Source organism: Leptonotus elevatus, chromosome 1 (assembly GCF_054856555.1).
Source record: "Leptonotus elevatus isolate MCC_2025b chromosome 1, RoL_Lele_1.0, whole genome shotgun sequence".
NCBI lineage: Eukaryota > Metazoa > Chordata > Actinopteri > Syngnathiformes > Syngnathidae > Leptonotus > Leptonotus elevatus.
The window spans coordinates 29,831,651-29,859,299 of record NC_141239.1 but is presented as its reverse complement, the minus strand read 5'-3'; the positions used below and the strand labels follow the sequence as shown (position 1 = coordinate 29,859,299).

The following is a 27,649-nucleotide window of genomic DNA, read 5'->3' as shown; positions in this document are numbered from 1 at the left end:
GAGCAAACACTTAATAACAACACAGACGTATGATTTGAAGATCCATCATTTTCAAAGCACGGCCACCCTGTGTAACATTATCAAGTCATTCAATAAACGGCTAGCGGTGATCAGTGACTGTGGATCTCCTTGCCCACATGCGAGGGCATCACAGTAATTTTGCTGCCCCATTTATTTATTTTTGTCAACTAACTCATGCAGCGGTGTATCTGAAGCGCACTTACAACTCATATTTAAGCTTGCAACACAAAGCAAAAAAAGTTGACCAAGCTCCATCTTATAATTTACCACTGTATTACATGTCATTCTTGCTGTATGAACGCAACTTGTACTTGGGTGAAGTAGCGCACCAGGCATCTTTTTACTCAACTTTCCCCACAATGTCACGGCTCTTTGCTCGTAGTTTATTCAACTGGAACTCTGCGACGTCCGCTCGTTCCTCCGCTGCCTCCAGCTCATGTTGCACCTTCCGGAACTTGGCCTGATGGACGCTGGTTTGTTCCTCCTAAAGACCAGAGTTGTCAAAAGTGCTCACACTCTGTACTTAAAGGTGTATTGTGGAGTTGAAAATGTTATTGTTAAAACTTTTCTACATCATGCATACGCCACAAATGCCTAGATGAGTACGAAGAGGAATGACTTTTTAACAAAGACTGTGCCTATCAGCTTCTATCTTCCTTTCAGTGTGGAGTGTTCGCCCCCAACACACCACAGTTTCTTGAGGGAGGGGGGGAGTGGTGCGATGCACGAGCTTTACACAAAGGCTGTAGTTGCGCTTCATGCCAGAGGTGGCAGTCGTGAGTAAGAAAGTGACCAACTCCACAATGTTGCTTTAAGTAGAAGTACAGCTATTTGTCTAAGAGAAAACTAATACTGATTACTCCTGTACTTAAGTCAAAGCAAAAGAGCTTCGGCAATCCAGGTTGTTTTTTTACGTCCTTGCTGTGTCAGCCTGCGAATCCACCTCTGAGTCTGACCGTGGTCTTTTTTTAAGCTTCAAGCCAGGACAGCATTTTCATTTCATTTTCTTAACTCAAGAGCTATGGTTGTACACATGCCTTTGGGTCTGCTAGCATCGGGCTAGCATCACGTTTACAGCGGGCGGCTTGAATGACACGTGTGCTTCTCTCGTAAAGCACAGAGCTGTATGGGTACTGGAGTCTCGACAAGATGACGTAGTAAGTGTGCACTCGGTGATGTGATGAGCGCATGGACTTACATACTATGTATAAGTATAGTATTGAGCACACAGACTTACATACTATATGCAAGTCCGTGGATGAGCAGCGCTCGGCGGTACAATTTTTTGGGATTAAGACATGCATTGTCAAGTGTACGGGAACGCTGACAGTAAGTAAGTACGTTGAGAAGTATCTGAACGCTCAAGGGATTTTGTTAAGTGCCGGAGTTCCGTACCAGTGCGTTCTGGCCCACTTAAAACACTGTAGATATCTACTTAAGTGCAGCACGGAAGTATCTGTTGGGACCTGCACTCACCGCTTCCTCACTCTGCCGCTTGTATGCTTTGACTTTCAGCTGTAGCTTGTCTACCAGATCCTGAAGTCTGGCCACGTTCTTCTTCTCCTCTTCTCCCTGGAAAAGGAAGATTATTAGCATGATTATGTTTCCTTGATTCGACACCAGGATAACCTTCTGACCTGAAGAGTCAGCTCTTTAATCTTCCGCTCGTATTTGCGGACTCCTTTCATGGCCTCGCTGCCACGTTTCTGCTCCGCCTCCAATTCCTTTTCCAACTCGTGGACCTGAGGAAAAAGTTGTTGATCTGTTTTGCTTGGTTTTTTGGCTGTGAATAATGGGGGATTAGTTTCCCCCAAAAAACTAGCGAATAGGTAAATTTTACATGTCCAACAAGGAAAATGCAATCTGTTATATTTTTTTGTTTTATTCTGTTTATTTGTTTGTGGTATGCATATTCGTACCCGGGTGGCCATCTTTTGGAGCTCCTTCTTCCCACCCTTCATGGCGAGGCTTTCAGCCTCGTCAAGACGCTGCTGCAGGTCCTTGACGGTCACATCCAGGTTCTTCTTCATCTTCTCCAAGTGAGCGCTAGTTTCCTGCTCCTTCTTCAGGTCCTCAGCCATCATTGCGGCCTGCGTGAAGTGATTGCAAGCTGTAAATCATATTCTGCCGTGAATGACAGAAAGGTGGCGGCATTTACATCTGTTATGGCTTTCTTGGCCTTCTCGTCAACATCCTTCGCCTCCTGGACTGTGTCCTCCATCTCTGACTGCAGCTGAGCCAAGTCACTTTCCATCTTCCTTTTAGAGTTCAGGAGGCCTGCATTCTGCATCAAAACATTGATAAGACTTGTACTTGCACTACTCACAACAACTTATAGATGCTGGCTTGGAGGTGAAATTAAGTGGTTGTCCTTAGAAAAGTCTTGAAACAAGGGTCTTGTCCTTCTAAGAGAGATTCTAGTTTTGAGAGTATGGTCAAGTTCCAAGTGAAGTTTATAGTTCTTAATGATGAATTTTCATTCCAACAAAAGTTTTTTGTCCCAAGTAAAGTTTGTATCTCCAAAAGAACATAGTAGTCCGCAAGGACAGTTCTAGTCCCATCCCCAGATAAGGTTCCAGTCCCCAAGAGATGATTCCAGTCCAGAGGGAAGATTCTAGTCCAGAGACAAGGTACTTGTCCCAAGAGAAGTTTCTAGTCCCAAGGTAAGTAAAGGACAATCATTGGACCAATACATTTATTGAACAGTCTTCTTCTCTATTATGCTGTTCACATTTTGGCATCAGGACACACACACACACAATGGTTATCAGCACCTCAATAGGTTTTTGTGAGGAGTGCAGACACAAATTAAAATGCGACCACAAATGCAGTATTGAAGCTAAATGTCTGGTACCCTCACCTGCGAGTGTAGCAGCTGAGCCCTCTCGCTAGTTTCCATCAGTTCCTGCTCAGCCAGCTTGCGACTTCGCTCCGCCTGCTCCAAAGCTGCCCTCACCTCCTCCATCTCGGCTGTCATCAGACCATTACGGCGTTCTGTGATGGCCAGTTGCTCCTTGATGTCCTCTTGACTGCGTAGAGCTTCATCCAGGTGGACTTGTTTGTCCTTGAGTATACACAACAATTTACTCAGATGGGTGATTGAATGTGGCGGTACCTTGACTATTGGGCGCCCCCAACCTATGAGTTTTTCAAATAATCGCTTGGTCAATTTTTTTGCTTTGTGTTACAAGATAAAATTTCTGGGGAAAAAGTCAACCTTGAGTTACGGGTGGACTTTAAATAAGCGAAAGCTGTGTGGGTAGCGAAAAACAATTGAGCAATTAAGTTAGTATAATGCTCACATGTGGGCATGGAGAGCCGTAGCGTACATTAATTGAACGGAACAGTCAAAGACAAATACAAAATGAGACCACTCGCCAGGAGCTGTTGTAGGTAACAATTCATGACCAGAGATTAACTGGCCAACCCGACTCCAGCTCCTGTTGTCACTCAATAGGCCACACCCAACACACAATTGCTAGTACTGTACAGTAATTACACTTTATAAAAAATAATGTATTTTTTGCATTCGCTTATTGTATTTATAAGATAGACTTACCGGTATTTGACTACTTTTTTAGGGCAGCGGCAATTACATGCTTAGAAGTAAGGGTTCCAAAAGGGTTCTTCATGAAGGGCAGAGAGTCTACCCAGAATTATGGGCTTCTGAGGAACCTTTTTTTTTGGAGAAGAAATTCTTCAAGAGTTCTTTTGAGGCTAAGGGTTCCTGTAAGGACCGTTTCAATACAGATAACTATTTTTGTAAGAAAGTGATCTTCAAGGGCTGTTCAAAACATGGGTATTAAAAGATCCTTACCATCAAATATTAAAATGTTTAGCCATGATTTAGTATTCACTCAGAAATTGAATAATGCGAAGCCTTGAAAAGATGCACAGACTGAGAACCAGGTTTAGTTTTGGAAAGTTTCATTTTAGTCGTTTTGAGTTTTGTTTTTTTAAATGTAGTTAGTTTTAATGAGTTTTCAGGGTGATTCTGTTAGTTAAAAAAAAATGTTTTAGTTATTTCATAAATGATATATTATTTTATATATACATATATATATATATATATATATATATATATATTTTATTATTATAAAACACCATGGGAGCGACATCATCTGAAGGTGCTTTTGTATTGGCTGCTGCTGCTAGATGAAGTCCCTTTTGTGTGATACTCTTTCAAACGTCCTTATTCCGGTTAATATCAAAATAAATCTATTTAAAATCACATTTAAAATCATACCCAAGGGCTCATGCATTAAATTAATTGCCAGAGACTAAAACAAAAGACATTTTTGCTATAATTATAGTTAGTTTTGTAAACATAAAATGTAGTTTCAGTTAGTTTTCGTTTTTTTTAAAGCATTTTCGTTTTAATTATATTTTTGTTAACGAAATTGTTTTTGGAATGTTAGTTTTAGTTTTTTCGTTAGTTTTAGTTAACTAAAACAACCTTGCGAAGAACCGAGTGAAGCAGGATTACGTCTGTCGATCACGGTGACTACACATGGTCCTTCTCAATCCGTGTATTTTTGTAAGGCTTCGCATTATCAAGCATTTGCTGACAGTGCTGAATCACACGGCAAAAGGTGGGCACTTCCATCAATCATCAATTCTAGTGAATGACGACCACCTCGGTGATCACCTGTATATGAATTTGTATTACAAGCTGGATTGAAGTGAAACCTCCAGTGATCAAAAACCTCAAATAATCAAATGAAGTGGGGTGAAATTCATTCTCCATATTTGACCCATCCCCTGAGGGAGCAGTGAGTAGCAGCGGGGGCCGCATTTGGGAATAATTTGGTGATCTAACCCCCCAATTCCAACCCATAATGCTGAGTGTCAAGCAGGGAGGCAAATGGGCCCCAATTTTTTTTATAGTTTTTGGTTTGAACCGGCCAGGGATTGAACCCACAACCTCCCAGTCTCAGGGAAGACACTCTACCACTAGACCACTGAGCTGGCCACGTGATCTATCTAGACACACATTTCCATTTTTAAACACTATTATTTATCATATATTGTAATCAGGTAATAATTAATAAATACATTTATAATAAAATAAATTGAAACAATACATATATTTCCAAGTGATCTATCTAGACTTACTTTCTATTGTAACCAATTTCATTGGTTGTTTGGCAAACCAAAACAATTGGTATCTCCGTAATCACCCAGAATGGTCAACGTCTGACCAATCTATTGGTTAATCAATCCAATAGGAGCTTAACTGACTAGATTGGTAGTTTTTTTTAACCAATCAATTTTTAGAGTGCAGTCTGTTCCACTGTCACCATTATCATGTGCTGATAAATAAATAAATGCATACGCTGACTGCTCTCATTCCACCATGCATGGCTTTACTTTATTTTTTTTATTTATAGATGGCTTCATCTGGTGCAGTATTTATGCCTTCTATTGGTGCTACTGTCTTCTTTTTTTTGCCCTCCCTTTCTATGTCGCAATTCCTGGAGATGATATGAATCCACCTGCTGAGGACAGGTATGCATGGCTTGCGCTTGCGTGCGTCTAGCTGTCATGTTGCTGATTCCACTGGACCTCTGTTCACTTGTCCTGCCCTCCCTTCAGGACCTACATAATAGCTTTTCCTTAGACAGTCTGCTGTCCTTATGCTTGATTGTTCAAATATTTTTTTTAATAATAAAAACAAAATACTCATTAAATGTGTATGAATGTTTCACTTTGTTCAGTAGAATACAGTGATTCTTAATAAAAACTCTTATGAAAAACAAAACTCCTTGTGCAGGTTCTAGATAAAACCCTCGAAACACAAAAGGGTTCTTTCTGAAACTCGCTGTGAAGATTCTAGAATCTAGAATATAAAAGGGTTCTCAGTGAAACTTTCTGTGAAGGTTCTAGATCAGGGATAGGCAAGTTCGGTCCTAGAGAGACGCAGTCCTGCATGTTTTCGGTGTCTCCTGCCTGCAACCCAGGTGTTTCAAATCATCAGCTCATAATTACGTTCTGCAGGAGCTTCTCAGCTGTGTTCAAGGAGGGAGACATCAAAAACATGCAGGAGTGCGGCTCTCTAGGACCAAACTTGTCTACCCCTGTACTAGATGAAACCCTTGAAACATCACAGGGTTATCAGTGGAACGTCCTTGTCCCCTGCTGATAGTTTGAGATACAGTAAATGCGTTTCTGGGGAAAATTAGTTATGGCCTTGATCGTGGAACGGATTCAACTATTATATCAAGGTGCCAGTGTATTTGTGTTTCTCTGACCAAAACTGTCACACAAACCTTCAACTGGGTTTGCAGGTTCCTCATTTGCTTTGTGGCCTCAGAAGCTTGGCGGTTAGCATGGCCAAGCTGAATCTCCATCTCGTTTATGTCTCCCTCCATCTTCTTTTTCAACCTGATGGCATCGTTCCGACTCCGTGTCTCGGCTTCCAACGTACTCTGCAGGTTGTCCACGGTCCTCTGGTGGTTCTTCTTTAACTGGTCCATCTCTTCATCTTTCTCTACCATTTTTCTGTCAACTTCTGACTTGATCTGGTTTAGCTCCAGTTGGAGGTGAACAATTTTGGCCTCCTCGTGTTCCAGAGACGACTGCAGGAAAAATAGATAAAGTCGAAGAACAGATACTGACGTAAAAAAAAGACTGGTAAAAATGACTGATTCAACTTGAACAAGTAAAAAACGTGGCCACCTACCTCAACCTCTTCGAGTGTCGTCTGAGTGTCTTTCTTCTCTTGCTCAGCTAGCTTGGCGACTTTCTCCAGCTCGTGCATTATTTTAGTCGACTGTCCGATGTTCTCACTGATGTCTGAGATCTCCTCTGAGTGATAGAATAGGAGTAACGAGATCTCCACAACACAGGAGAACAAGATGATTTCGTGATTGTTTCACTCTTACGTTGAAGGTTTTTATTATCTCTCTTCATGCTCTCCAGGTGCTCTAAGGCTTCCTCGTATGAATTCTTGAGTTTGAAGAGTTCAGTGCTCAGAGCTCTGGACTCTCTCTGAGACACTTCCAAATCCGACTGACTCTCCTCACATTTCTGTTTCCAGTCAGACAGCACCTACAACAATAAAAAATAACCAGCTTTAACTACAAAGGTTGAATGGAGGCAACTGAACTCTTCTTGTTTGTTGAAGATGTTTCTCTTTTAAGCCGAAAGACTTTGTCAGTTCAAAATTTTAGATGTGTATGAGTCTCCCTGGGCGGCACGGTGGGTGACTAGTTAGCACGTCTGCCTCCCAGTCCAGAGGACGTGAGATCGAGTCTGGGCTTCGGCCTTCCTGGGTAGAGTTTGCAAGTTCTCCCCGTGCTTGCGTGGGTTTTCTCCGGGTGCTCCGGGTTCCTCCCACATTCCAAAGACATGCATGTCAGGTTAATTGAACACTCCAAATTGTCCATAGGTGTGATTGTGAGTGTGGATGATTGTTTGTCTCTGTGTGCCCTGCGGTTGGCTGGCAACCAGTTCAGGGTGCACCCCGCCTACTGCCCGAAGCCAGCTGGGATAGGCTCCAGCGCCCCCCCCCCCCCCCCCCCCGCCCCCACGACCCTTGAGAACAAGCGGTTAAGAAAATGGATGGATGGATGGATGAGTCTCTCTATTGCATATCATAAAGCAGGGACAATCTTTTGATGGCACCAATGTTAAGAGGACCACGAGCTTTAAATAGGCGTGAATCAAACAAGCCAGTTATGCCAAACTAGAGAGGAGAAAAAGCCTGTCAATTCCGTCGTCATCAGTTGTGAAGGCATACCTTGTCAAAGTTTCTCTGTTTTTTATCCATGGTAGCATTGGATGTATTTGCCCTTTCCAGCTCCACAATCAGGTCCTCCACCTCAACCTGTAGCCTCTGCTTGGTCTTCTCCAGGGACGCACTTTTTGCATTTGCCATCTCTGTCGACTCTTCGGACTCCTGCAGCCGCTGGACTAGCCTTTTCCTGTGGATCATACAGGAATAATTGGAGAATGACAACTGAGAGTTTTGCGTCCTCTTATCCAGGGTTAGAGAGCACCCAGACACCCTGCGGAAGGAAACTAATTTGAGCCGTTTGTGTCCGTGATCTTGTTTTTGTGGTTACAACCTGCAGCCCGTGACCATAGATGCGGGTGGGAACATAGATCGACTGGTAAAATCTTGTGAACAAAACTCCCAAATATCTCATCACCGACCTGGACAGGGCACTTCACCCTTTTTTGACCTTGGTTTCAGATTTGAAATTCATTCAGCTGCAAACCACTCCAGCGAGAGTTAAAGATTGTGGCTTGATAAAGCCAGCAAAAGTACATCATCTGCAAAAAAGCTGAGACTTCATACTGAGGCCATTAAACTGGACCCACCCAAATTCTGTCCATAAACATAATGATCAAAATTGTTGAGAAAGGGTAGCCTTGGCTGAATCCACTGACTGGAAACAAATCTGACTCACTGCAGACGATGCAGTATGTAAGTCAGAACTGAGTATGGTTAGGAAAAACAATGCTCAGTCCTTACTTGGCTTCTTCCAGTTCCTCGGCGCGTTGTATGGCATCTGTCTCGTATTTGGTTCTCCATTGGGCCACGTCATTGTTGGCCTTGGAGAGGTAGCGCTGCAGCTCTGCTTTGGCCTCCTGTTCCTCCTCATATTGTTCCCTCAGAAGCTCACAGTCATGACGGGAAGACTGACAACTGTGTGCTGAGGCATTTTTCTCCTAAAACAAACAAACAAATAAACAACGCAGTAGTGTATCTTCTCCAAAAGGACTACAGATGACAGTATGCAGTTCAGTTCAATTTTTTATATTGAGTGGTACCTTGACGCACTAGTTTTGAGTTGTTATGTGACCAAGCTCATAAGTCACTATACTCGTATATCAAATCAATTTTCCCCATTATTCTGGTTCAGCCCACCCCAAAAAATATAACTATGAACAACTGAACCACCGTATGGCACAGACTTTAATTTCTTCATCCAGAAGCCTCTTGAGCTCTTGGATCTGTTGACTGCTGGCTGCTTTGCTTCTGTTCATCTGGTTGAGTGCAGCATCCTTCTCCTCCAACAGCCGAGAAAGCTCACCTACCAAAACAACAAAAAATGTCACTTGTATTCTGTATTTCCTATATTTGAACACAGTTATAAGTACTTTCTACTCAGTCATTTCAAAAAGTCAAAATGGGCTTGCTACTTTGTTCATCCTCCATGGACACCCCCCAAAAGGTTTATAATTGCCTATAGATCCCACAATATGGCGGCAAAGCTAAATTAAACTCCTAATCTCTTTTCAACATAGTTCTTTGGCACCAATGTATCTGCACTTTTCTGAGTAGTATTTCTGTCCACCTGTGCATTAACTGACCATTCTCCGTCTGAAGACGTGCGTTGGTGGTGGCGTAGTCACTGAGTGCTCTCTGGGCTTCGTTTGCTTTGGTCTTGTACTCGCTACTTTGCTCTTCCATGTTGCGGCAGGTCTTTTCCATGTTGGACTGAAACGTTTTGACTTTGTAAGCATGTTCCAGTGCAAGAAACTTCTCACAGAAACCACCATCCCTTACCTTGCTCTTCACAACACTCTCTACATGGCTCGCCATGTCTTGAATCTCCATCTTCAGTTCGCTTTTGTCCTTCTCCAGTTTTTGCTTGATTCTCTGCAGATTGTCGATTTGTTCTCCAAGCTGTGCAACACTGTCCGCATGCTTCTTGCGCAAAGCAGCTGTGACGGCTTCATGCTGTAGAGTGGCCTCCTCCAGGTCACGTCGCAGCCTCTGGAACTCAGTCTCGCGCTTCTTGTTAATTTCCACCTGAGTGTTGGTGGCTCCTCCGGCCTCCTCTAGCCTCTCGCTGATCTCCTCCAGATCTGTGCAGAGATTTGACGTCTGCTTCTCTGCTTTGGCCCTGGTTGAACGTTCTAATTCTGTTTCTTCCTCCAGCTCCTCTATACGAGCCTGTGGAAAATATTCAAACAAGCAAACACTCTTGTGCACCGAAGATGATACACTACTCACGAAATGATATGGGAGTAATTTCAATTTGACCTTCTCTTAATTTTTGAATGATCAATGTTTCAGAGCTTGTTGCTCTTTAACGCACATTCAAAAGTCGGTCCAATTAAGCATAATTCATTTTAGTTTAGGGTCAACCCCAAATGTCACCTCAAATATCCCAAACCTTTTTCTGTGTGGTGTATGTGTACTGTCTGCAAGCAAACCTGAAGTTCTCTTATCTGCTTTTGCAGCTGAGTGGCGAGGGCTTGCTCATCCTCTACTTTGAACTGCAGGTTTCTGATTTCCAAATCTTTTCTGAAAAATAACATTCTTGTTGATTTTCCTCAGCTGAGAGCTGACTCGAGTTTGAATTTAGTTTATTTAGCGGACAATGTGCAGTAACATTAAAAAGATGGCTGCACCAGATTTAGCATTATGCTCATTTTCATCTGTAGTCAGTCTATGTCATGCCTTCTAGATAGAAGAATTTACAAAGAAATCTTGGGGGGGGGGGAGTAATTGTCAGATAACATCTATAATCTAATATTTTAAGGGGTTAGTCCTAATAATAAATAATTGACATATTGTATTAGACACTGTACTTATTGAGTCTGTCTTCATTCTGCTGCCTTTCATTCTCCAAGTCCATAACAGTCTCCTGACTCAGCTTTAGGTCTCCATCCAGCTTTCTTTTGGATCTCTCCAAGTCAGCTCTCACTTTCTTCTCCTGCTCCAGTGAGCCCTCCAGCTGATACAGACAAATCACTCTTCACCTCATCGAGACACTAACGAGGAACGAAATTGTGTGAAACTTACATCGTCAACTTGTTGCTCCAACTTAATCCTTGTCTTCATCAGAACGTTGACTTTATCCTCCTCAGTCTGGAGGTCATCACACATCCGCTCATGAACCTCCTGCAGGGCTTTGTATTCCTTGGAGGACTTCATCAGGTTTTCCTCCAGCATGGTTACCTCCTCCATTAAATTCTTGACCTACAGAACCAAAGAAATTGAAGAAGAAGAAATAACTGAGCTGCAAGCTTAATGGAAGATGGGTTTTCAGAGGGATTGGTAACCTTGTTTTCAGTAGCATGTTTTTCCTTCTCGACTTTGGTGATAATTAATTCCAGATCGTCAATGTCCCGTTTGAGCTCAGAACTTTCATCCTCCAGCTTTCGCCTCCTAGCTATAATGTCCGCACTGATCTCCTCTTCCTCTTCCAACCTCTCGGATAATTCTTTGACTTTAGCCTCCAGATTAATCTTGCTCTTGATCAGACCTTCAAATCTCTCCTCGGCATCGCACAGGTTCTCTCGTTCCTGCAGTGCAAGATTTAGTTGGAATTAATGTGTTACTCTCTACCAGAGGTGAGAGTAAGTCACATACAAAATACTGTCAAACTTAAGTAAGTTTTAAGCGAGTCCCAAGTTACTGTGGCAAACTAAAGCAATTCAAGATGAGATTACAATAAATGTCAAGCAAGTTGAGTGAAGTTATTACTTAAGTAAAGCAAGTCATACAGACTTGCTCAGTCGCAAATTCACAAATTAGCTACTGTACTTCGCAAACAGTATCTTCTGGCTATCAGGTTAAATTGAAGGCAGGTCTTGGCAACTTAAGTCTGACTTGAGTCAAGTTATGTGACCGGAGTCCTCTAGCTCTGCCGTCGACCTCCACCAGTTTCATGACTTACTCTTAAGATGTATCCCAAAATGATCCCCATGTGTTGACATACTGCTTGGATTTGAAGATGAAGGTCATTCTTTTCCTGGACGAGTCCCACAGTTTTCTCCTCCAGCTCCTTTCTGCGAGCCTCAGTCCTGGCCAGCTCCTCCTTTAAGCGCAAAAGCTCCTCTCTCACACTCTGCATCTCCTTCTCAGCCTCGGCGCACCGCAGCAGAGGTTTGATCTTGAAGAACAGCCTCATCCAAAGCCAGTTCTTCACGTTCATGAACGAGCGGATGTTGTACTGGATGATGAAAATGGAATCTCTGGAGAGCGCAAACCGTGAACATCATTATAGTAGCAAACTACTGCAATTTTTGACATGGATGGACATGAAAATTCACTGTTACATCAGTGAGGGTCACGGTTTATGTATTGTGGCCATTTGGGCCAGCAGTCACACATGGTTTCAGTTGAAGACACATTGCACTGCGACCATTATAGGATTACATTGTTCTGGATATGAAATGAGTGTGTCTCTCAAATACCTCTTCTTTCCCATCTCCTTGACTTTCAGCCTGGTGACGTAACCTCTGGCCACCGCCTGGATGCGGGTCATCAAAACCGCCAGACGCTCATCCCTCATCTCTTCAAGAAGACCCAGAAGGCCCGCTTTGAAGAAGACCTGTAGGGAGTTAAGAGCATCATCATTGGAGCAAAAGAACAACCACAAGCTTTCTAACAGATACCTTTGTGTGTCCAAATCTGTATTGAGCATGATCCACGTCAATAGAGGACAAGAGTTTCTCGGACGCCTTCTTGCTGTCCATGAACTGTCCTTCAGGGATAGCGCTGGCATTCAGAATCCTGTACCTGCCGTAAAAGTACAGTAACGCTTTATCAAAGCTTTTAATTTTTCGTGATTGTTTCTATTGTCTTTTTCAATACAGTCTTCATCCACTATTTGCAGTCAATGAATTGCAAAAATCCACAATGGCGATACCCCACTAAAAAGATGTATTCAAGGCCTTTTTATTGCCAGTGTTCTATTATCAGAGCGTTGGATCGATTGCAACTGGACTGATTTGGTTGCCTTAGAAGTTTCACCTCTCATCTGAGCAGGCTTCTTCAGTTCATGCAGCATTGATCGGACAGATCTAGCCTGTTGGCTGGTGGGAAAACCCAACTATTTATCCCCATATTAGAGGTACTGTTTTGAGAAGCAAAATGACAGGCATTAAGTATGTATTACAGCGAAGACTCTGCCCACCAAAAACAGTCCTATGTGTGGTGGGGTATTTCTCATGATAAACGGAGATTCACTGTATGATCATAACAGATTTACTACCTCTGTCTGAAGTCTCCATAGAGGATTCTACTGGGGAATCCCTTACGACAGATCCTGATTCCTTCTAGTACTCCATTACAACGAAGCTGATGCAGAACCAAATGGTGGTCCATTGCCCCTGTGAGGACATTCCTGGTATTAGCTTGTCTTCACACTGACAATCTTAATTGTCCTTACCAGGAGTCTTTGTCTCGTTGGGGATGATGCACCTGACAAAGTGTGGATGTGTGGACCTGAGGTTGGCCATCAGCTTGTTGAGGTTCTCCTGCAGGCAGGCAAAAACAAAGAAAGCATCTACGATGTGATTGTGTTAACAACATTGATTTATAATGAACATTTTTTAGTACAGCAGGTTGATAAACTGATTAGCAAATTACATTTGTACCTTGATTTACAAGTTTAATTCATTCTGTGACCAAGTTTGAACCCTGTTTAATAATAACCTGAAAGTGCATCAGTGACTTTGGCATTCCAGTGCCGTAAAGAGGAAGTCAAGTCCAAACTTTTCTTTACAATAATGTTGTATGTGGCTCCACTAGTCTAAACACCGCATTTTGATTAATATTCAATTTGGAATATGAATTACGCAAAAAAAATCACTTGGTTTTTTTCATCTCAGTGTGCTACCATTTTGCCACTTGTCAATTGAAAATGACATAACAGTGCCTAAGGGCTTAGGTAATTGACCTAACCTGTTTTCTGGGTTTAGCCATGTGACGTTTGTAACCTTTTATTCCAAGTTTCATTTTACTTCACTCGAGCAGCAGCCTATCTGAAGCTCACTCGTAACTCAAACGTGGGCTCACAACACAAAGCAAATTACCTAAACTACAGCTCGTAACTCGAAAAACTTAAGCCAAGGTACCACTGCATTAGGGTTTTCCACAAGATGTCACTTTCTCCTAAACTCTTATTACCCTGAAAAGTGCAGAGACCGTCTGGAAAGATGAAGCCTTTTTCTTGGAACTTTTCTTGCTTCCATCAGCTATGATGACAAATAAACACGTGATGACTTTAGAGTGTATTTTGGTTGGAATATTTTTGTAATTCACTGGCAGAGAACTGACCATCTGCTGAGGCGTATGTCGCAAAGAGCTGGGAGAGCAGCTTGACAGAGGCTTTTTGGTACAGCTGCACCACAGTGTCGTTCAGTGGGTCCTTGTTTTTCTCCAGCCAGCCACTGAGGTTGTAGTCCACCGTGCCGGCGTAGTGCATCAGTGAGAAGTGAGCCTCGGACTTTCCTTTGGAAGGTTTGGGCTTCTGGAAGATGCTGCTCTTGCTCTGGTGTTGGTCGTAAAGTTTGTTCTTGAAGGACATGACCGTGGCCTTTGGAAACATGCACTCCTCCTCCAGAATGGAGAAGATGCCCATTGGCTGCATGATGGAAAGTTGACAAGATTTATTGACATTTTGATATTATGTAGATGCAACAGGGTTACTGTAATACTTGAATGATTCTGTTTTAGATGGGATTTGGTTTATTTTGACAGTTCAATAGCATTCCCTCTCTTAAAATAGGCTACAAATAAGATCAGTGTTCTTGTACGCTCTTTGTCTTTATTAGTAAGACATTACAGTGTACAAGTAGAACAACTAAGTCTTAGTAAGTCAGGAAGTCAACAATGAAAAACTATTATGTGATGAGGGTTACAAATACAACTGATGGGACAACATGTGATGGTGGACCTTCTCAATGAGCTCAATGCAGGCTGCCAAGTCCAGGCCAAAGTCAATAAACTCCCATTCGATGCCTTCCTTCGTGTACTCTTCTTGTTCCAGCACAAACATGTGGTGATTGAAGAACTGCTGCAGCTTCTCATTGGTGAAGTTGATGCATAGCTGCTCCAGACTGTTCATCTGAATTCAACAGCAGTACTTCATCAACAGTGAGAATAGGCCAATTAATGATGTTCATAAACAGGGGTGGGGAATCCAGGTCCACAAAGTAAAAACCCTGCCACAGATTGGCTTTAGCTTTTGGCTGTAATATTATTGTGATTGCAAAGGACTACATTTAAATTTACGCATTGACCCAAGCAGCAACGTTCTCTCACACCGCCTTCCTCTATGGGAAGCCGCTGCGGTGTTGCACTTTTTTTCTAAAAACATGTTCAAATTTGCCATACGATCGCATTAAGATTTTCAGCTGAGAGGGGTAAAAAAATAAATAAACACGGAAGCAGAGGGCGGCGCCGCGCTCTGCGCTATGGTGACTCGACGAATCGGGCTTCCATTGATGTGGTCTTTTTAGTGTAGTGGCAACGCCAGGCGAAACTACTCTGCGTTGATATAACTATCTCAAATTAGCTGTCCTAGAACCGAAAACGCTGAGTCTCCGCTCTCGCTGTTCAGGGTTAGTCTTGGTGTTTGTTGTGAAATAGACCCCTGGATTTCCCAACCCTGTTTATAAATAATAGGCATAGATATACTTCCGGGTGGCAGAATGTGAGTTACTCAAGAATTCCAGACGGCTACTGTAGAGATCAGAGTCAAAAACTTTGTTGGTGATCTTAAACTGATCCCATGACAAAACGTGTTGTTTTGGGGGTTGCGTCACCAGATATACCCACCAGATATGGTTTCATCATCATGGTGATCCGCAAAAATTAATAGCGCCAACTAAACTCTTGTTTGTTTGTTGAAGACGTTTCACCTTTAAATCCAAAATATTTGTTCCGTTTGAATTCTTAAGTATGGAGTCGACTTGTGCCGAGCTCATACTATACTACTTTTTTTGTCGTTCATGACAGTCACTATGTCAGATAACCAGACATGGTGCCAAAATGCATTCTGTGTCTTGAATTCGTGGCTACAAGTTTGACCAAACCCCACCCAATCATCGCGCGCTGCCGCCAAGAGCACGGTTTGACGTCACAGATAGTCTGGAAAGCGGAACAAAAATAAATGAGTCCAGGCAGCAGGGAAAATGTCTGTGCGTTGTGTAGGATGGCGAGACACAAGTGCGGATTTGTGATGGAGTTTGGCTCCGCAGGACGAATGAGTGCAGAAAAGAGTGCTAGGTGTTTCACTCACTGTCAAATTATTGTATTGGTCAATGTTAAGGAACAAAATGTGGGGCCACGCAGAATATTTCACACTCTGCGGAAAACACACCTGTGACCCTCGTGAGGATAAGCGGATGGATTGATATTCAAATTATGATTGTAAACAAGAAGACTAGCAAACCAGAAAGGCTTGCCTTTGTATACACACGGTACCACCAAATAAATCATTTGTTCAAGTCATCCATTTTCTCTATGACTCAGCCTTGGTCAAATGACATGGTAGGGTTTGTTTATTGGTGGTGCCATCGGCAAACGCTTTGGTTTTTGCCACCCGGAAGAATGCCTGATATCATGGTGAATTGTGACATTAGATGTGTTACCTAGAGGATTTCATGTGCTTACCTCAAAAATCTCAAACCCGGCGATATCCAACACGCCAATAAAATGTTGCCTCGGGAGTTTGGTATCAAGTTGTTGGTTGATCCTGGTGACCATCCACAGGAAGAGCTTTTCATACACAGCCTTGGACAGGGCACCCATAGCGTTGTTCACCTGAGAACCATAGCAGGAAAGTAATCCAGGTGGGTTAGCAGTAGTTTGACATGGAGAGCATGTAAAAAAGTGTACCTGTTGAGGCGTCTGGCCTTTGGTGACATACTCATTGCCGACCTTCACTCTGGGATTGCACAGAGCCTTGAGCAGGTCGGCGGAGTTCAGCCCCATGAGGTAGGCAACTTTGTCAGCCACTGTTGGGATGTTAGATTACATGTAGTCCCGTGGTCATTTGCCATTCTTTTGATAGAAGAACATTAGAACAATGTCAGACTTTACCCTCAGTGCCATCGGGTTCAGCTTGTTCTTCACGCTGCTTCTGCTTGAACTTCATGTTCCCGTTGTGCATCACAGCTCCGGTCAGCTTGTAGATGCCAAGCTTCTCCTCGGCGTTGAAGCCCAAGATGTCAATGGCACTCTGGGGAAGATGACATCGAGTTAAGGCCATACAATTCTACCACTTAACATCTAGCACTTGTCTAAAAGTGCACGTGACGAAGATTCCAAACAGACATCTGTAGCCATCAGCTCATCCGCGTCGTTGATGCTCAGCACACTGATCTCGCCTTGGCTAATGAAGGGATAGTCAAAAGGATTGGATGTGATCAGCAGCATCTCTGAATTAGGGAACAAGAGCAACTTAATGTTCACGCAATCACAGCTCGTCATCCAAAGTGAGTGTTTACTGTTTACCAATGAGATCAGGCTTCTTGTTGGACATGATCTGGTAGAAGATGTGGTAGCTCCTCTCAGCCGGCAGCTGAAAGGTCACCCGGGATTTCTCCAAAAGATCTATATCAAGCAAACAACAAACTCACTTGGTGATCCTTTTGTACAGTGTTCATGTTCATGTTCTGTTTGTATGTGTGTTATAGCCGCAGTTGTTTGAGTTAGAATCACAATAACATATATGCTAATTTATGTTAGCCTTCCTTTGGGGTTTTGTGTTATATGTTAGCATTAAGCTAGCAATAACATATATGCTAATTTATGTTAGCCTTCCTTTTGTGTTTTGTGTTATATGTTAGCATTAAGATAGCAATAACATATATGCTAATTTATGTTAGCCTACCTTTTGGGTTCTGTGTTATATGTTATCATTAAGCTAGCAATAGCATATATGCTAATTTATGTTAGCCTTCCTTTGGGGTTTTGTGTTATATATTAGCATTAAGCTAGCAATGAAAGGGGATTCGCTGTGTTACACTTTATGGACAATAAGTACAAACGTACATGTTTCGATATCAGCTGATGCCAACTTGCCCTTCGTCCCAAAGTGGATGCGGATAAATTTCCCCTGCAGAAACATTAGAAATGGTCAATTAGCTTTGTTATAATTGCTGGTGTTGTTTGTGATTTATGGAAGCATATCTGTGCCACTTGATTTTGAATTGCAATTTACATTTTTAAACAGACTTTATTTTTCTTTATTTTTTTTTAGTTGGGGTGAGGGGATGTTGAATTTTTTTTAGAAGTTTATATTTTTTAGATAACACATACAAACATTTACATGGATTTTTTTTAGGCACTACAGTATACACTATATAGATATTTTTGGAGATATTTTTTACTAAACAGAGTTTTTACTGAACTGGAATTGTTTAAAGGTGCATTGTGGAGTTTAAAAAAAATTCTACATCATGCTTGTTCCACCAAGGGTCCTGAAGTTTTAACTGCAACTGCGCCTCTCAGCTTGCATCTTCCCTTCAGTATGTAGTATTTGGGGTGAACACTCCACAGTTTATTGGGGGTGTGGAAGGGTGGAGGGGCGGAGGGTGACGTCATGCTCGTTTCCTGCAGACATGTAGTGTTAGCGTACGGCACAATTGGGATGGAAACTGAAAAATACCAAGAGACCGGCTTCAAGCACAGCCCAAACTCCAGAGTTTATTCGAGCGCACATACGCGCACCATGCACAAGCTTGACACAGAGGCTGGAGTTACGGTTTAGGCCAGAGGTGGCATTCGTGAGTAAAAAAGTGACCTTTGAGATGATGTTGAGGTGTTTGAGATTTTTGTTAGATGTTGAATTTTTTTGGTTTGATTTATTTAATACGGAGATTATTTGAGATGTTGGCATTTTATTAGAATTGTTTTAGATGTTGAATTTTTTTGGATGTTACATTTAGAGATGTTTTTTTTTTTACATGTTGTGGGGGGATATTGCATTTTTTTAGTTACATTTTCTAGTGATGTTGAAATTTTTCGACAGATTTTTCAAATTAATTTTAAATGTTGATTATTTTTAGATCTAATTATTTTTTAGGACTATGATTTTTCAAACACAATTTTCATAAGGTGGTAAATTTTTGACATGTCCAGTGATTGTTTTTAAACCCTGAAGATTTGGTTGGTGAAAACAATGGTGTTGTAAATGCCAATTCAAACTCTAATGGAACAGATATGCTTCCATAGTATTGAGTATGTGTAGTGTAGATGAATGAATTTTTGCTCTTATAATAATAATAATTATTATAAGATTAGAGTCACATTCTGACATGATTCATATGAAACAGGTGGAGTCGAAGCTCACAAATCGAGAAGAGTTGTCATTCCTCACAGTCTTGGCATTCCCAAAAGCTTCCAGTAGAGGGTTGGCTTGGATGATTTGATCCTCTAGCGTTCCCTGGCAGTGAAGACATCAAACTCAGCCCACATTCTTGAACATGCTTTCTCTATTTGTAAACTTGAATGGGCTTCACCTGCACTTTGTCAGGAAGTTGCTCCTTTTTGCTGGAGTCTCCCACTGATGCGATTGTTGCAAAGTATTGGATCACTCGCTTAGTGTTGACTGTCTTGCCTGCGCCGGACTCGCCTCTAACACCATGAAGAGACAATGAGCATGCCACCAGAAGTGGGCAAATGGGACATTTTTAGAAAAGATGACTCATAAAGTTGTTCACAACTCACGTGATGAGAATGGATTGATTCTCTCGATCTGAAAAAAGAAATGACGTGATTACTAATTGAGGCATACTCACGCAGTCTGTTTCTTCCAGACAGAAGAGATTTTTAACTTAATCACAGTGGAAAAAGCTGCTTGATCATGCAGAGTTAATTTAGGTTTAATTAGATAGACACGTAGTTGATCTTCTGTTGTTCCGTTAAAAGATTTTTGGGTACAGTGACCTAAATTCCCTGCTAAGGATACACACATTTCAGACCCATCCTCATCCTTGTTTTCATTTTAATATAATTGTAGCCCTCCCACATGCTTTATTAAACACATTTACACTCAACATATTTCTTAGTGCTTGTTCTCATATTTGAAAGAACTAAAAGGATTCACTTGCAGTTGTTTTATATGTGGACAAAATACCTGCATGTGTGCAAAATATGTGCTCTTAAATAGATCTCATTTTTGATCATACATTTTTCAATCCACTATCTTAACCCAACAAAGGGCATAACACAAACAACAAAATAACCATATACTGCAATTTTCTTTCCAGTTCAAAGGACTATCTTGCATAAAAATTACCATTCAGGGATGACACACATCTATAAACAAGAAACCAACATTATGTGCAACATCTTATTTTGTACTTTTTTTTTTTATCAACTCACTCAAAATTTTATTATTGAGGTACTATGTTTGTCCATGCATATCATTCCAAATCCACAAAAAAAATATAAACAATATTAAAAAAAAAATATATATATATATATATATATATATAGGCATACTCATGTTGTAGTATAGGGCAGTATAAGACCCTGTATCTGCCTCAGCACAGCTCAAGACATGTCTGCTGTCTAGTGGTGATTGGTGATATTACAACTAAAACCTATGGTTGACCCTTAAATATTCGCAGTGCCGCATCCGCAGATTGCATATTCACATTTTCTTTTGTTTTTAATTTTTTTTTTCCCATATTGTGTTTTTTCAGTGTTTTTTTAAAGGGTTTTTCGGGGCACATAAAATAAATAAATCAATACAATTTAAATATATAAATATTAATAGTAATAATAATAATAATGTTTTAGTTTTTTTAATTGGGGAAGAATGAATCAAGGAGCCATTTGGCCCCATAGGCCACTAGTTGCCCATCACTGGTCCACAGTATGCCTTCTTCCTAAATGTGTTTTGATGGAGTTCACCTGTGAGCATGTACTGGTAAGTGTTGTCAGAGATGGAGAAGATGTGTGGGGGAGCCTCCTGACGCTTCATCCCACGATAAGCCGCCACGACTTCGGGGTTGTAGACGGGTAACCACTTGTACGGATTGACGGTCACGCAGAAAAGACCAGAGTATGTCTGCGGAAAAACGAGGACCAGACAAAACATGAGCACTCTGATAGCGGCTCATATGAGCATATATTTTATTTTCTTGATATCCACGGTCCATTACTAGTGAAGATAAAAGTGTGCGAGTACTAAGACTTTTCAGAATATTGACTAAATGCTCAAATGGCTTTCCCAAGGCATTTGTCCTCACATAAATCATCCAGGCGGCATATCGCTCCTTGAGGTTGAAGAGCACGGCCGGCTCGTGGAGGTGCGTCAGACGAGCCATGTCCTCTATCTTGTCAAACTTTGGCGGGTTCATGGGTCGGAGGTCGTCCTGGTGCACCGTGAGCACCTGAACACAACAACGTTGCACTCTTGAGATATTGCCAACGTTCAACTAGAACTTAACAACTGACTGGTCCCCTGTCAATGTCATGACACATATAAGACAAACAATGAAATGGTCGCCAGTCTATGTCACGGCACATAAAGACGAACAACGAACTGGTTAGTACTGAGTTAGAAAAACCCTTCATTCTCCCACCCTGCCGCCGTCCGTCTCCACGGTGACACTGCTGCCATTCTGGCTCTTGATCTTGCCCTTGGCGTACTCGTGCTTGGGATCGGGCACGAAGACGGCCACCTTGGCATCAAACGGCGTGTTCTGGGCCGCGATTCGTTCCCGCTCAGTTTTGCGAAGGTAGGGGGCGGCCACCCCGAATACTTCCATCTCTGCGTCGCTCATCTTCTCGCTCTAGATGCCTGTGGGTTCAACGTGAGGGTAAAACGTTAGACCCTATAATCACAAGATGAGGGATTTTGGGTGAAATTTAACAATGTCCCTCGTTTGTTGCGGAGGTTACATTCCAGAATCCCCAGATAGATGATTAATCCATGAAGTATTGACTAGATATTCATTTTATTATTTTTAGATACTGTATTTTAAATTGTATGCATCATACCAAGACAAAATATGAATGTCATGTGCAGTATTATCAACATCCTTGTGTCCTACACTGTAGCGTCTGTGACTTTGAATGTGTGTGTGCTTTAAAAGGCCGAGCTTGGTGAGTAACGCGGGAGTCGGCCAGTGAAATCTTGAAGTTGTCGGCTGGCTCACCGTTCTTGTTTTATATTTATTTTCTTACCATTTGTTCGGTTACAATCTAGTGGCGGTAGGCTATTTTAAACTGGCTAACAATGTTTACTGCAAACATGCAATTGTGTAAGACAGTTCTGCTTTGCAGTAGTCACGCTGCACTTTATTTTATTTTTTAACTCATTCACTCGCAGCCATTTTTACTGAAGCAACCCCCTTTGCTCCCGGCTGTTTTACTGGATTTTGACTGATTTTGCAAGCCCCACAGAATATTGTGTCCTATTGCTATAAAAACATGGAACATACCAAAATAAAGATTAGAGTCTCTTCTTTCATCAGGGGGGGAAAAAAGTATGTTTGTATCTGTTTCTGTTTTGCAGCAATTAGCATTAGAATACAGCTAAATTTCATCATTATTCACAAACCTTTTGAAAACACTGGGGAAAAGAGTTTGTTGCAACATGGCCCGGGTTGATCTCTTATACTCTGCTGCCACCTGCTGGCCGTTTTTCGTAATAACTACCATTGCTTTAAGCGATCGCTTCAGGTCAGAGGCTGCATCAAAGCCTTCTGAATGCTCTAGCATAATAATAAAAAACATAAAAAAACGTATAAATACATTTCTGGGACCATGGCAATATTTAAAATAGAACGTTTCTAGCTAGAACGAGCTAAGTGTGAAAAGATCCACACTGGATGTTCGGTCTTGCACTCTTTCCTCCTGGCTTGCGCTTAATTGGTGCCTGAGTCTGAAGTCACATTAATCCGTGTAGAAAAATAATCCCTGAAGAATCTACAATATAAAATTCTATATGTATGATTTAAGAATCTGCAATATGGTGAGATGGCAAAAAGTCAACGTGGATTTGGCAAGGAATGACCGTACATCCAAACGAGCCATTTCTTCCACATCATCAGGAAACTTGACTTCACTCCCAAGCATCTGAAGCAAATTATGTCATACTCACGCGAGTGCTGTCTGAAGAAGTCCTTACGAAGTCGTGAAGGTTGTAACCACAATCTGTCGACAGTCGCCAGCTCATCAGACACCGGGTCGCTTTTATACTGGATCCTCGCCTCTTTGTCATCCTTCCTCTGCTATATTTGGAGCACAACTATGTGCATTTTCTCTATGTTTAGCCGGCGTGTGTCACTTTTAAGCACTTTAACCCTCTGCACCCTGCATTAAAAAGCAATGAACACTCCAGGGCCCCGGCTTACAGGCCTCATTTGTGGGGGGCTCACGAAAGATTAGGGCATCGTTCGGGGCGTCACTGTCAAAGCCAGACGGAGCGGCTCGGCTGGTGGTCGGCAGTTATTCACTGATTGCTCATGGCGGTGGCTTCTGATTGGCCTAAGCTGCCCAAAGACGAGCGTCTGAACATGTTGGTCATCTGCGTCAAGTCAAACGCACACATGAACAATCACCAACCGGTCGTCCAGGAGAGGTCCTAAACAGATGCTGATTGTTATCAGTTCGCTATTATTAGTGCTACACTTATTATTAGTGTCTAGACTTACGAGTTGAATGCGTTCCATACCTGAGGTCATAACTCAGTTTAATGGTACAGTATATCAAATGAATTTAGGCCTCTTAAATTGAATCGGAATTCCATTCATCCGTTGCAGCCCTCCCAAAATAGAATTTTCTGTTATGTGTTCTTAATAAAGAAAATAGCTCTATTTTATATAAAAACAAAAAACTTTTTTTTCTTTCTCAACATGTCCTGTTATTTGCTAAAAACACACCAATGTGTGTGTGTTCGAACCAAAGCAATAAAAGCACGAGTTTGGCAGAGGATGAAACTGTTGATTTGAGTTGAGCAGCTTGATTTCGACAAAAGTAGTGATTTTCTGACATTTGGTGTCAAGGAGCTACAGTATGTTGGAGTGAGTTGAGGAGCTTTATATAAAGGAAATTAGCACATTGGTGCCACCGTGTGCACCCTTTGTGCAAAACAACTATGTTGAAGTCAATTGAGGTGCTTCATTTGGACAAAAGCAGTGCTTTGGTGCCATTTTGTTACCAAGGAACGTTAAGTGAGTCGAGTGTTGAATGACATTAGATAGTATGACATTAAATGACAGGATGCTGGAAAACCATCTTAAATATCATTATAGACAACAGGATGAAAATTAAAATACAACCGACGATGTTAATGTAGATCTGTCACCATGTTGTTTGTCACCATTTCAGGTGGCATGATCCTCAATGACATGAAATGACATGGCATGATGTAAAGTGACATGATGTTGTGTAAGGAGGGGAGTCATAGACACTAAGTGGCTGTCATTCAACTGGTCACTAATGTCACTTGAAGGTCTGATGACAGCTGCAATGATTGTGTCGCTCTCAGGCAAGAACTACCCCCCCCCCAACCCCCGCCCCCCCAAAAAACACCACATCCACACAACAGTCTGCTGCCTGATCATACACTTCACCTCGAAGTGAACCTCATTGGTCATCTTTAGACAATGAAGCGTTTCAAAACAGAAACAAAACATTCCTGAAAGTCGCAGGTACAGATTTGAAAGCAAAAATGGACCAAGTAATAGCTCTTAACAAATTAAAGTCAAAATACAAGTGGCAGTTTCCCCTTTATTAAGGCAACCAACATTTTGAAAATTCCGGGTTTATTCCCATAAAATTCCATTGATTTAATTTCATTCAAGTTCATAAATGTGAATGTTGCTGGAATTTTGCAGCCCTAGTAAAAGGTTGTTTGAAAAATAGTCAAAAAAAGTACAGATGAAATGGACTTAAGTACAGCAACAAAGTTGGCTCACAAGAGAAAACAAAAAGGCCCGTAACTCAAAACTTGTTACTCAATGCATGAAATCTCGTAAGCTTATTCTCTACACTATTGTGTTTTAATAGCCAATCTTAAAATGTGTAACTTCACATTAATTTGCATGGAATAACAACAAATACATGGAAGAATTGGTCGTCCCCAAAATAAAGGACAGATGCTTGAAAAATAGACGTAAGTACAGTACCAAAGTAGTTGTACTTGGTTACTTCCCAGCCATACTGCAAGTGAGTGGCATGTGAACCCATTGAGTCGTCTGTTCTAATGACTGAAGCAACTTAGATGCGGAATGCCCGGCAGACAGTGAGAATGACTTTTTGAAAGGCGGTGATTAGTTCAGAAGTTGAGGCGCTCCGTGTCTGGTCACGGCCGAAAAAGAGAATGTTTGCCTTACTAATCCGCCTTCCAGAAGAGGAACGTAGCAGCTGTGCAACCCGTCAGGTTATTTTAATACTTCAACAGTGGAACAGTAACAGAACTGAAAACGTTCTTGTTTTGTTTGTTTTTACATCAGAATTCCTGGCAGACAGGATTTTAAAAACTATGACATCACCTTCACTTTTCAGACTTTTAGAAGCAAACCATGTCCAGTTGCTTTCAACTCTGCAATGTGCATTTTACAACTACATCATAATTACTTTTCCAACACGCACGCATGCACGCACGCACACACACACACACGTTTATTTTGCTATCTTTGTGGGGCCATCTCATTGACATAATGCATTTCCTAGCCCCTAACCCCAAACATCACAAATGATTCCCTTCCCCTATTCCTTACCCTAACCTCAACCATAACTCAATAGAAACCTAAATTCTAAAACCAGGTCTTGACCCTCAAAAAGAAGGTTAAACTTGTGGGGCCCAGCAAAATGGCCCCACATGGACGGGTGGGAAATCCCGAAATTTTGGCAGGAGAGAACGCAAAAGAGAAGGCAAGTGAGGAGTTAAGAGGAGTGTGTGAGTGTGCAGCAGGTGCACACCTTCACGTGCAAAAATCTGACATTTTATCCCACTACCAAAATTCCATAGCAAATTGCCACTGAAATGCAAACCGATTTGCTGCTGAAATTGGATGGAATAAAGCTGTAGTTAACAATGTCAGAATAAGACACACTTGGCCAAACCTTCCCCGCCAAAAAAATTAGCCTTGGACAGCATGTATGGGTCGATTCCTCCACAAAGAGTAACTTTCTGCTGGTATTGTTGTTTTAGATCAGTTGGCACATCCGCCAAATACTTTAGATTTCATAATAATACACGTTAATGATCGATGTTAACAGCTGTGTGTGTGCGCAAATATAGCAACCACCCAATCTGGCAGCCGTAGACAATCTGACTTCCCAGGATGTCTTAGCATGTAGCAACCTACAGGCAAATATGAACCATTTTCAGGGGGTGCGTCAGTTACTCACAGACGGTTCCGTCCCCATCCTCTGTGAATAAATCTGAATTGTTTATCCATCCATCATCTATTATCCGGGGTCGAGTCGCCGGGGCAGCAGCTTTAACAGGGAAGCCCAGATTTCCCTCTCCCCAGCCACTTCAACCAGCTCCTCCGGCGAGATCCCAAGGTGTTCCCAGGCCAGCCGAGAGACATAGTCTCCCCAGTGTGTCCTGGGTCATCCCTGGGGCCTTCCGCCAGTGGACCATGCCCGGAACACCTCTCCAGGGAGGCGTCCAGGAAGAATCTGCCCGAGCCACCTCAACTCGTTCCTTTCAACGCGGAGGAGTAGCGGCTCGACACTGAGTCCCTCCCGGATGACAGAGCTTCTCACCCTATCTCTAAGGGAGAACCCAGACACCCAGCGGAGGAAACTCATTTCGGCCGCTTGTATCCGGATCTTGTTCTTTCAGTCACAACCCACAGCTCGTGACCATAGGTGAGGGTAGGAACGTAGATCGACCGGTAAATCGAGAGCTTTGCCTTTAGACTCAGCTTCTTCCTCACCACAATAGACCGATACACAGTCCGCATCACTGCAACGATCCGCCTGTCGATCTCCTGCTCTATCCTACCCTCACTCATGAACAAGACCCCAAGATACTTGAACTCCTCCACTTGGAGCAGCATCTCCTCCCCGACCCGGAGAGAGCACACCACCCTTTTCCGACTGAGGACCATGGTCTCGGATTTGGAGGTGCTGATTTTCATCCCAACTGTTTCACACTCGTCTGCGAAACGCTCTATTGGCTTGAAGAAGCCAACAGCACCACATCATCCGCAAAAAGCAGAGATGCAATGTTGAGGCCACCAAACCGGACCCCCTCATCGCCTCGGCTGCACCTAGAAATTCTGTCTATAAAAGTTATGAACAGAATCTGTGACAAAGGGCAACCTTGGCGGAGTCCAACCCTCAATGGAAACTAATTTGACTTACTGCCGGTAATGTGGACCAAACACTGACATCGGTCATACAGGGACCAAACAGCCCATATCAGGGGGCTCGGTACCCCATACTCCCAAAGCACCCCCCACAGGACTCCTCGAGGGACACGGTCAAACGCCTTCTCCAAGTCCACAAAACACATGTGGACTGGTTGGGCAAACTCCCATGCACCCTCGAGGATCCTGCCAAGGGTATAGAGCTGGTCCACTGTTCCCCGGCCGGGATGAAAACCACACTGCTCCTCCTGAAGCTGAGATTCGACTTCCTGATGGACCCACCTCTCCAGCACCCCTGAATAGACCTTACTAATAGAGGCTGAGGAGTGTGATCCCTCTTTAGGTGGAACACACCCTCCGGTCCCCCACCCCTGTCTGCCAATCCAAAGGCACTGTCCCCAATGTCCACGTGATGTTCTGAGGCGTGTCAACCACGACAGCCCCACAACATCCAGAGCCTTTAAGAACTCCGGGCGGATCTCATCCACCCCCCTGCCCTGCCACCGAGGAGTTTTCCAACCACCTCAGTGACTTTGACCCCAGAGATAGGAGAGCCCACCTCAGAGTCCCCAGACTCTGCTTCCTC

At 42.5% G+C, this 27,649-nt stretch overlaps 1 protein-coding gene and 1 pseudogene across 6 annotated transcripts in view; one reads left to right on the top strand and one right to left on the bottom strand.

Moving 5' to 3' along the window:
• Positions 1–27,649, top strand: part of LOC147181605 (homeodomain-interacting protein kinase 2-like) — a 59,155-nt gene that overhangs the window by 19,281 nt on the left and 12,225 nt on the right. The gene's annotated exons all lie outside the window — the stretch shown is intronic.
• On the bottom strand, positions 296–22,987 carry LOC147181606 (myosin-8-like; annotated as a pseudogene). The gene is made up of 39 exons (XR_015096858.1): positions 22,836–22,987; positions 21,313–21,530; positions 20,977–21,120; positions 20,639–20,795; positions 19,448–19,475; positions 19,240–19,354; positions 19,071–19,163; positions 17,771–17,834; positions 17,231–17,329; positions 17,051–17,154; positions 16,817–16,955; positions 16,613–16,731; positions 16,388–16,537; positions 14,667–14,837; positions 14,048–14,354; positions 13,898–13,965; positions 13,158–13,245; positions 12,981–13,098; positions 12,382–12,505; positions 12,181–12,317; positions 11,703–11,958; positions 11,044–11,286; positions 10,784–10,960; positions 10,570–10,715; positions 10,192–10,282; positions 9,539–9,928; positions 9,343–9,469; positions 8,944–9,062; positions 8,501–8,697; positions 7,763–7,946; positions 6,906–7,071; positions 6,704–6,828; positions 6,291–6,599; positions 2,882–3,085; positions 2,180–2,305; positions 1,941–2,111; positions 1,659–1,763; positions 1,498–1,593; positions 296–505 (listed from the first exon to the last, which is right to left on the bottom strand). The product of XR_015096858.1 is annotated as a myosin-8-like (transcript).